At 42.8% G+C, this 11,028-nt stretch overlaps 1 protein-coding gene across 1 annotated transcript in view; it reads left to right on the top strand.

Moving 5' to 3' along the window:
• The first annotated feature begins 4,065 nt into the window (after nucleotides 1–4,065).
• The window catches only part of ZDHHC5 (zDHHC palmitoyltransferase 5), a 42,943-nt gene continuing 35,980 nt past the window's right edge, over nucleotides 4,066–11,028 (top strand). The window contains exon 1 of the mRNA XM_081877428.1: nucleotides 4,066–4,226. The gene's annotated coding sequence lies outside the window, so the exon portion shown is untranslated. The remainder of the gene's footprint in view (nucleotides 4,227–11,028) is intronic.

Genomic DNA, 11,028 nt, shown 5'->3' with positions numbered 1-11,028 from the left:
CATTGAATTAAATCAGATATCATCATTAGTATATTAATATTTATTAGTTGCTTTACTCATGCAAGTGACTCAAACACAATTCTGAGTAGACTTGAATAGGATTGTACTGTTTCCCAGAATGTGAACCAATACTAGAAAGTCTCAACTGAACCTGACCTAGAAGAGAACGGTTTGGTTCTCCCCATACCTCTAAAATCAGGTTACTGTTTCAGGCTAAAAGTTTGTATTTAAAAAGTGATCCAATGAGCTACAAGTGACCCCAATTTAAATAAAACATGAATACTCAAAAGTGATGTCAGAGAATTTTCATACACGCTTGCGATTGTTTGAGCTTCTGTGACCCCTTCCAAAGCTGGCAAACAGCAGGCAGGATGAAATCCTGCTGCTTAAAGTCTGAAAATCAGAACAGAGAGTGAAGATAAACATCCTGGTGAGGAAGGGGAAGAAGACAACATTTCTGTCCCCTGCAGGGTACTCCCCTCCCCCATGTTGTAGTGCTCAGACAGTCACTGTTGCTCTTAAAGTGGTGGTTGAAACCTATTTTTACTCTCTATTTTTACTCTAAAGAATTCTGAAGAAGTGTGCATGCACATGAAAGCTCATACCAATAACAAACTTAGTTGGTCTCTAAGGTGCTACTGGAAGGAAATTTTTTTTTATTTTGTATTGATATAAGGATCAGTATTTACATAACTGATTTGTTAAATGGTAGGTTTCCCTGAGCAGTTCATCAAGTGATCACTTGTTCTTTTAATTGTTTCCACAACATGGATTGCAGTTGTCAGATCTTGTGAGAAGTTAAGCCCGCTGTTTTAAACTTTCTCAACAGACATCTGTGATTATGGATAGTGAAAGAAAAAAGAAAGAAACATGGAGTTGAGATCACAAATTAAAGATGTTAACAAATTGCATTTACATTGTTTAGGCTGCAATTCTGTTCACAGTTACCTGGGCATAAGCCACACTGAGCACTGTAAAATCTCCTTTTGCATAAAGGTGCACAGAATTGTGTGATAAAAATCTGAAGAGTTAACAGCAATTGGCTAGACTGAAAAAAGAAGACCTCTGTACCACTGTCAGAGCAGGTCTGGCAGCCTAGCTGCAGCCCAATGATATAGCCCATCAAAGGCAGAGCTGACCCTACCGTTAGGGGGAGAGAGATGGTTGCCTCATGCAGTAGCTACTGAGGGAGTGGGGGTGAAGAAGCTAGTAAGACCACTGGCTGTTCCCTGCTCATCCGCTGTGGTGATGTTTCCTTGTTCCTGGACCTGTGCAGACTGGCTGGCTAGCTAGCTTTCTCAAATCATAGTTGCCTTCTCTCAGTGTATCACAATTGGGAAAGGCTCCTGATTTAGCAAGCAGGCAGAAAGGGAGCCAGGCCAGCTTGCACACTCCAGCATGCATTGCTCTGCTTGTGAGATGAGCAGTTATTTGTGTGGACAGCAGACAGGGCTAGGCAAAGTAGTGAATGAGTAGTTGGGTGTTGGAGAAAAGAACTGCGTGGGCCATACAGGCTGCCCTGTGTCCCTTAAGCTAGCCTTCTGTCCTCAGGTATGGTAGAGCAGGCGTAGGCTAACTCCCGCCCTCCAGATGTTTGGGACTACAATTCCCATCATCCCTGACCACTGGTCCTCTTAGCTAGGGATGATGGGAATTGCAGTCCCAAACATCTGGAGGGCCAGAGTTTGCCTATGACTGTGGTAGAGGATGCTGTTCGATTGTCAGTGTTGGAAATAAGATTTTGCTCCCAGTCCATTTAGAATGTGGGGTCGCTTGTGTTCTTTGCCTCAGGAAGCAAAATGTCTTGAGTCAACCATGGCTGTCAGCCTGTACTAGCCTCAGAAGTACCATTCAGAAGTCCCTGGCTCTCTGGGCAGTTGCTGCATATCTTCTTCAAATTGCCATTTGTTTACCACTGGATTTTAGGTGGAAAAAACTGTAGACACTAGCTGCAATTTAATAATCTGGAACTAAATCATTTTCAGTTTAGTCTGTTCCAACCACTGCTACTTAAATTGCCTGGCTTGTGTCTGGACATCTTAGTTCTTGTGAAGTATTACACCACAGAGGAAAGTGATCAAGGGATCATATGATCATGAATACAAAAGCTTATTTATTTTAGTAATGTTATCTTACTGTAGCCCTATTTATCTACAAAATATGTGCTATGGAGCAGTTTTATGTGACATTTCCCACCCTGCTTTGTAGCAGATGCTAATTCAGCCAAACCAAAATTGTAGGTTCAAAGTATTCAGTGCCCCCTAAAAATATTCAGTGTCACACACTGATACGATGCCTGCATATCTCAAAAAACCACTGTAAATGTCCATACAGTATATCTTGGTGCTTCCTTGTGTTGAAGTCTTGATTTTTAATAGAAAAAAGGTGCCGGTACTCACCATGAAGTTGTTACAGTAAGTGCCACACTTTTAACATTTGGGGGGAAAGGTAATGCGTACTCTTGAGTACTCCCAGGAAAAAAAACACTGAATGCATCTAAAGCACAAACTTCTATGTTTAACAGTCATGTCTGTAAACTACCATTTAGCAAATGTGCTGGAAACTTCTATAGCCTTTCTGCACAAAATTATCATTCCTTGGGAAAAAGGAATGAATGGCTGTTTAAACTATTTTAAGTCTATGCAGTACTGTAGATATGCTTTCCTTCTTACCACAACATATCTTGCTTCTCTGTTTTCTCCACAACTTATGTTTTTTTGTCATTTCATTAAACCTGCAATCCCATGGTGTTTATTTGTCATCGATCTCAAGTATTGCCCTCAGGTTCCAAATCATAGGGATGTGTGACACTGTACTCACCATTCCTCCTTCATCACCTTTTAGACAATCGCTCTCTTGACTTTCTACATTTCATGTCTCCAAATACAGTAAGTTTTATTCTGAAAATAGAATACTGTACAGGATACAAGAATTGCATTTTAAAAAAAAAATCACATCTCTCACAGCTAGATGGAGAGCTTGCTTCACAAGGTGTAGATGAAATATGGTCACCCTTAATTAAAGTACAGATTAAAGTACAAATAATACATTTTCAGGCTAATATTAAATACAACAGAAGCTTTTGATCAGTGTCAGCCTACTTCTTCAGATACAGAACTGTATAAATATTAAGGTAGGAACACGAGATGACATGCAACTTTGTTTTCACACATGCTGACCGTGAAATGTTTATGTTTAAGAGTCCAAACTTGTCTTGTGCAATGAGTCCTTTTCTCAAAAGTAGAAGTGTGTTTAATGGCTGCAGCGATCCTATAATTTACCAGGGATTAAGACCCTTTGAAATAAATGAGCACTACTTGTGAGTATACACGTAAAAGGTTGTGCTGCAGGACAGTGCCCAGCACATTTTAAACATTAAATTAAAAAAACAAAAACAGATTTTTTTAAAAGATGCAGATGAAAATGTTTGCATAATGTTTAATTAAACTCATATATATATATATATATATATATATATATATATATACACACACAAACCACATTTGTATATATTACAAATGATCCACTACAAACTGCAACAGAGATTTTAATCAGCAATTCCGTATTAAATCAATGACACCACTAGATCGTCACCTTATATGAAGTCTAATAAACGACTGGATATCAGGTTTGTCAATCTCAGCCGCAGCGTGCCAATAAGGTGCTTGGAAGCGGGACGTCAAGAAATAATCTGCATACGGGAGGACGATTCACGCATGCTCGCCCTATACTTTCGTCCCTACCCCTCCCAGTTCCCCCTCCCAGTTCTTTCGTAAGGTGGTCCTGGTCCTCTCGGGTACCACGAGACGGCGCATGCGTGTGGAAATGCCGCTGTTGCTATTGCTGCTGCTCCTCTCTTCCCTCAATCACGATTTGTAGACGCGCGGCTCCTCCCCTTTTACGCAAGCGAATCCTTTCCTTCATTCAGCCTATCGCTTCCCGCGCATGCCCGCGAGAGCGCGAGCGAAGGAAGGCGAAGGCTGGGTGTACTGGGGAGCGAGTGCGCACGCGCGCGTGGGGGAGCGCGGGCGAGCAGCAACCTGACCAACCGGCGAGCCGCGTCGCGAGCCCGGACGGCTTTGAGAGCGCGCGTGCGCGCCCCGCGCCCCTTGCTTGGTGCTTCTCCTCACGGCTTGGGCCGAGCGAGCGAGTTCCTCGCCTCACAGGGCGGGAGCCAGGCGCGGCGGCGGCGGCGGCGGCGGCACCAGCGGGAACGTTTTTGGCGGGTGAGTTGCCAGGCGAGGCGGGCCGGGGGGTGACGGTAGCGAGGGCACGGGAGGGAGAGGCTCACCTCCACCTAAGGGCGAGGCGGGCGTGGAGAGGGACTCCCTCAGCAACGGCTCGGCGGGGCCTAACGTCTCCCTGCCCTTCCTCGGGGTAGTGAAGAGTGAGGGAGTAGAGAAGGAAGTAGCCGCGTCGCGTGCCTCCCCCTCGCTTGCCTTGCCTCCCCAGCCCACCCTTTTCCTGCCGTGGGCTGGCCGAGAGTGTAACTTCCACCCCACCTACGTCCCCTCCGGGCCCTTCCCGCGTAGGTGGCCCCAGCCGCACCCCCGCTCTCTCTTGGCGACACCTACTGTTACTTTCGCTTTTAGAGGGTTGCGAAGTGGTTTTCTTTTGAGTTCCGTGCCGGTAGCAGCTTGTGTTGTCGGTAATACTTATGAGTGGATAAGTTCCTTTCCCGATAAGCTCCTTCTCTCTCTCTCTCTCCCTCCCTCCCTCCCTCCCTCTCTCCCCTCCCCCACTTTCTGTTCTATAAAACCGTGGTCACTTGACAAGGTGGTGGCCTACTTAAGGCCGCTTGTTTTAAGGGTAACGTATCTACTAATAGGTTTGTAATTATAGTTTTGGGCCCGGCCTGGCGATAGCTGGAGTGAGGGGACCAAATTGGAAATGTAGAAACGGGGCTTGTCTTCCATATTGTGTTGGGTGTGTAATCATAGCCTTGCAAAATGTAGATGGCATTACTTATTCTCCTGACGATAACGCTTTCCATAAGTAACCCTTTGAAAGATCTTGCTGAAAAGCAAAGATACTTACTTGTTAACTAGCTGATACTTTTATATTTTGTACACCATATTTCACTTCTTACCTTTACCAAGCCCTCCTCTCCTTTGCTTCTTACTTTGTGTTCATATGGTGGAAAAGTGAAGAAATTTAGTTTCTTCTCTAGGGATTATTCAGGAGAGCATGCCATCTGTATTTCTCACAAATGCTTCCTGGGCAGTTATATAGACCCCATGTTTTTACTTAAGAAGACTGATTGAAAGTGTTAAGAAGACATCCCAGCATTTGCCTCTGCCCTGCTTTTCAGGAAGTAAACCTTTTTATCTCCTGTACACAAAGTCACCTTGGTAATGGATGGAGCAGGTCCTCCCTCATCTGTTAATGTTTGCTTCAAGAAGCACTTCAGGAATTGAAGTATCTTATGTTTTCCTTATTATCCTAACTCCTCAACAAGAATACCAGGCATGTACAATTTAAATGAATTTGAAGGCCGCTTTTAGATATTAACTTAGATTGCATGGTAACATTAACTAGGAAATTTTTTTTTGGGGGGGTACTATTCTAGCTTGTTGTTTTTCCTTTTAAGTCATTACCTGTTAATCCTTTTTCTTCCTGAACCCCTCTCTCTGTTAAGCCTCTTTCCTTCTGCACCTATACAGTATGCACAACTCCTTGATCAGTACAATCATTTATCAGTTGTTTCCTCCTTTATATTTCCATAGTGATAATTCTCCCTGCAACCCCAACTGTTCCCCTCTGTTCTATATGGCATGTCACCTATACGGTATTCTGATGCCCACTGTTTTCTATGCTCTGTAACACCTAGGATTAATTACTGAAATGTATTATATGTGGGAATCTTTGAAGAATTAACTGCAGTTAGTTTTAGATATAGCCACCAGGGGCTGGGGCTAATCAGTAGAAATGCATCACACTGGTCTTCAGAAACTTACATTGGCTTCCAGTCCATTTCCAAGTACCATTCAAAGTGCTGCAGCTTATCTTTCAAGTCCTACAAGGCTTAGGACTCAAGTACCCAAAGGGCTGCCTGCTCTCATACCAACCTGTATGTGCATTAAGGTCGTCTTTGGAAACTTCACTCCAGGCACTTCTGTCATCTGAGTATAGCCTTCTTGGTAGTAGTGCCCATCTGTGGAATACCCAGAGAGACTCACATGGCATTGTTTTATTTCTGAAAATTTATTCTTTTTATATCCTTTCTTCCACTATGGAACCCAAGGCGATGTACATGTGGTTCACAGAGAGTTATTGGGCTTTCAGCTTTGCTTCCATGGTGTGTTTGTGTGAAATCAACACCCATGTCTGAAGGTGGGGCCAGTGTGATTCACATGTGATAGAGGCTTTGATTAGGTAAAAGTTACACTACATCATATCTAAATCTTGATAAAGTTTAACTAATTAGTGAGTATACTGTGGTAATGTCTCCATTCCTTAAATGTATTTTATCATGAAAAGTATAAATCACAGTAATGAATCATAGCTGTATATGTGTTTCCCGTTCTTTCCAGTTGTTTGGAAAACCTGGTTCACTTAGAAGAGACAGTATATAGTGATAAGCTGATCTTTGTGCAAGAAAACGTATCCTGTACTGTATGATGAGAACTTTGCCCTTCCCTGTAGATAATGAAGAGAAAAGAAGGTTCTAGCAACTATTCAGGCAAGGACACATATCAGAATATTTCAGAGATCCCTTCAAATGTGATTGGAAAAATAAAAGGAAAGCAGGAAATATTGAACCCGAATAGAATTGTAAAGCACTTTAAAGAATAAGTGTACGTTTTTAAGTTGAGTGTGGGTGCATTTCAGTTGGTGCCCATACTTTCACATAAGTGCTTTTGATCCGGCAAAGAGAAAGCAAGCAGTTTTTGTTGATTTCACCTCTCCTGCCTCTGTGTCACCTTCTTCCCTCTTCTGATAGGTCTGCCAATTATCTGCAGCCTGTTTTCAGGGGCTGGGGGGATAATATGCAAATATAGCCCCCACACTTCCATTAGTAGAGGCATATGCTGGTTCAGAAGCTCTTTAGTGAGCTCAAGAGCACCAGCTTGAGTCTACCCAGCCAGCAAGCTTTAATTTAATATGAGCAGGGTGGATATTACTACAAGACTGTGTGTCTTTATTGCACTGTACAACAACAACAACAAACTTTATTAAGGTCGCAGACCAGCATAAGATACAAACACGTGAATAAAATAAAGCACATAAGTCTTAAAGAGGAGAGGGGTAAAAGCAAATAGTTAAAAGTGGTTATAACTCACATAAATTTAAAGCAGAAAGAGAGAAAAGACAAACGGTTAAAAGTGACTATAAGGGAGGGAACGTGAAGCAGCACAGGTCTTGTTATTATGGGCCTTCTGTTTAGGCCTGGTTTGTGAGACAAAACGTCCTTTGACATATGTCCATCAGGGCAGTGCAAAATCTAGCAACTGAGTATGTGACATTGCACTGTATATATTTTGCATGCTATTCTTTTTATATACAGTGGAACCTTGTGTTATGTACCGCCCACCTTATGAATGCTTCGGGTTACGAGCACCGCTAACCCAGAAGTAGGTCTCCTGGTTGGGAACTTTGGAAGTAGCGCAGCAGCAGTGGGAGGCACCATTAGCAAAAGCGCACCTCATGTTAAGAACGGTTTCGGGTTGCAAACGGATCTCCTGAACGAATTAAGTTCGTAACTGGAGGTACCACTGTAGAGGTAATGTCCTTAAAATCCCTATATAAGAATCATAGCACTTGTGACAGTTTGTGCATTTAAATATGGGAATATAGGAACCTGCAGACTGGGTAATATTGTCATTGCTGCTGTAATGTGTTTTCTACTTTATTCTGCCTTGGTCCAGCCTCCCACCCTGCAAAAAAGTCCATACTTACATGTAGAAGCAAGATCTGATGGTGACTGGTTACACTAGAGCTGTTTTTTTTATCAATGAGAATGAAATGCATATGTTTATGCATTCATTCATATCTGAAAAAATGGTTCTTAATTTTACATAGAATATCTTCTTTTCACACAGTGAATCTGTTAGGGCAGGGACGTCCAACTCCCAACAGACTGCAATCTACTCACAGAATAAAAAACTGGCAGTGATCTACCACTTTGTTGGGGAGGTTTCAGGTCAAAGTTGTTGAGCTTTTTTTAGGGAGGAATGGAGGAGGAATGTCCCTTTTTGTGGGGGGGGGGGGGTTTCCCAGTCAAACACAATCAACCTGTTGGACATCCCTGTGTTAGGGCATTGATTTTGTTTGATGATGAACTGTAGAACTAGCATTCTTATGGCTAAATTAATATTAACCTAGTTGTTTAAGATGGCAGGAAATTGACATTTTTAAAAACAACTATTCAAGCCAAACTTTTTTTAATATGATGGAAAACTGTTGACAATAATTTGAAGTTAGCTGTTTAAGAGACAACTCCTCTTTAGGATCTGAATAAATATATTCTTGGAACTTTGCAGCACTAGAGCTAAAAACTGGGCCTTATTTGGATAAACATCTTTAAACAGTTACTAGCTCTTGTGAGATTGTTTTTAGGAAGCTTCGCAGTTACATCTATATTGTGCAAAGTGGCTTGAGAAACAAAACAACAGCTAAATTTGTAAAGTGGCTTGAAGAAGTGGGCTTGTGTATCATATATGCCATTACTTCCTCTCCACCTATTATGATCATTATTTCCCACCTTTTGCTCTGTCTGGGACCCAAGGCAGCTTACAGATAAAATAGAAAAAGCTAAAAACCCACTGCAGCATGTGGCACAGAATTGTATCCTTAGAATTCTAGTCTAGTAAGCCTTGGTAAATACAGATAGCATTGCCGTATTTTTTGCTCCATAAGACGCACCTGACCATAAGATGCACCTAGTTTTTAGAGAATGAAAGCAAGAAAAAAGCTCCCCGTCCCAATTTGACAGAGCACGTGCTGGCTCCTGGCTGCTCTCATGCAAGTCACAGAGCCCCTCTAAAGAGTGTTCTAAAGCCCTCTTCCCCCGCCTCACCTCTCCCCACCCCCTCGCACAGGTGGGGGACGCTCGCACGGGCGACGTGCCACTCCGGGAACCAAAGTCCCCAGCTCCGCCGCTGCCAGGGACCACACATTCACTCCATAAGACGCACAGACATTTCCCTTTACTTTTTAGGAGGAAAACCGTGCATCTTATGGAGCGAAAAATACAGTACTTTGAGGTGGTGAGTGAGATGCCAATAAGTTTTTGAAAAAAGAATATGGTATTGTTTCAGGAAGACTAATGCCTAATATAAACACTGTTGATAGTGTTCTAGAGTGAGGAAATTATGGGTTTAGGGAGCTGAAGAAATTGAAATCAGTAGTACAGCCTTTGTATATGTATGAATTGGAGGTGTAAAGAATATTGGAGCTTGTGTAAGGAGGCAGATTGAAGGTACTGCTGTGATGGTTCACCTGAGACTATTGACGCTTTAATGAAAATGTAATGGATAAGGAATTGGGGAAAGCTGGGGGGGGGGAATGGGTGAATTTCAAAACTGGCTGCTTTGACTAAGGGTTTGGAGTTAAGTTCAGTGAGGTGAAAAAACAGTATGGGTAAGTAAGTAATGGTGACCTGAGTAATGGTGTCTGGGGAAAGGTGAGGAAAATCACGAAACAGATTCATCTAAAAGGAAGCTTAGGTGGATAAGAGACAACCAGAAAGGCTATAGAAGGTAATATTTGAACATGAAGAAAATAATACCAGGGAACACTTTAGAGAGTCGTTTTACTTATATAGTGGTGCCTCGCAAGACGAAATTAATCCGTTCCGCGATTCTCTTCATCTAGCGGTTTTTTCGTCTTGCGAAGCAAGCCCATTGGCGGATTAGCGCTATTAGCGGCTTTTAGCAGCTTATCAGCTTAGCGGATAAGCAGATAAGCGGCTTAGAAAAGGGGGGGGGAGGAAAAAAACCCGCAGGAACTCGCAAGACATTTTCGTCTTGCGAAGCAAGCCCATAGGAAATTCATTTTGCGAAGCACCTCCAAAACGGAAAACCCTTTCGTCCAGCGGGTTTCCCGTCTTGCGAGGCATTCGTCTTGCGGGGCACCACTGTACTGTATTGGTAACCTTGGTAAATCGGGAAGCATGGTGGCTGAATGAAAGGGCTTCAGGGTGAAAATCAGCAATACAGTCATACCTCGGGTCACAGCCACTTCAGGTTGCGTTTTTTTGGGTTGCGGACCGCCAAAACCCGGAAGTACCGGAACGGGTTACTTCCAGGTTTCAGTGGTTGCGCATGCACAGAAGTGCTAAATCGCGCTTTGCGCATGCGCAGAAACACCGAACCACAATCCACGCGTGCGCAGACACGGATTGCGAACGTGCATCCCGCACGGATCACATTCACAACCCAAGCGTCCACTGTACATGTTCATTATTTAACTATAGGAAGATGATAATGTGTGAAAAGTGTGAGGGCTGATAATTCAAGTCAGAAAATATTTTTTTTAAGAAGGAAGAGTGAATAAAGAGGGTAATATCAGATGTGCTGGAAATGAGGTATCTGAGTCACATTGGAAGAAGAGATTGTAGAAAATTAAAACTGAACACCAAGTATTTTTTTCTAATTTGATATAACATGAATAACAGAATAAGCAGTTTGCCGAGGATGGTTCAGGTAATGCTGCAGCATGAAACTCCATTGACAAGCTCTTACCTGAATTAGAATTCTTATTCTGTATGCCAGCAAACAACATAGTACTCATTGAGTTTTCATTATTATATACAGTTGAAATTTAGGGCAATTGTTTGAAATAGCAAGTGTTGATTTGGATTGAGTCTTGTGGTAAGAGTAGTGGTGTGATGGAGGAAGGGTACAGGGAGATGATTTTTGCCAATACCCTCTTCCCTATGTGCCCCCTAAAAAGCTGATATAGGGCACTGGGGTACTTTTCAAAACAGTATGGTAGGTCACCCTGGGGGGCTGTAGGGAGGCATATGCCCTTCCCTCTAGCAGGATGTTGTTGAAACTGTACAATTTATGGAGGTGCAAATCTGCA

The sequence above is a fragment of the Podarcis erhardii genome, assembly GCF_964252035.2.
Source record: "Podarcis erhardii genome assembly, chromosome: 1".
NCBI classification, from domain to species: Eukaryota; Metazoa; Chordata; class Lepidosauria; order Squamata; family Lacertidae; genus Podarcis; species Podarcis erhardii.
The sequence above is the reverse complement of the archived record's forward strand: the minus strand, read 5'-3'. Positions and strand labels throughout refer to the sequence as shown.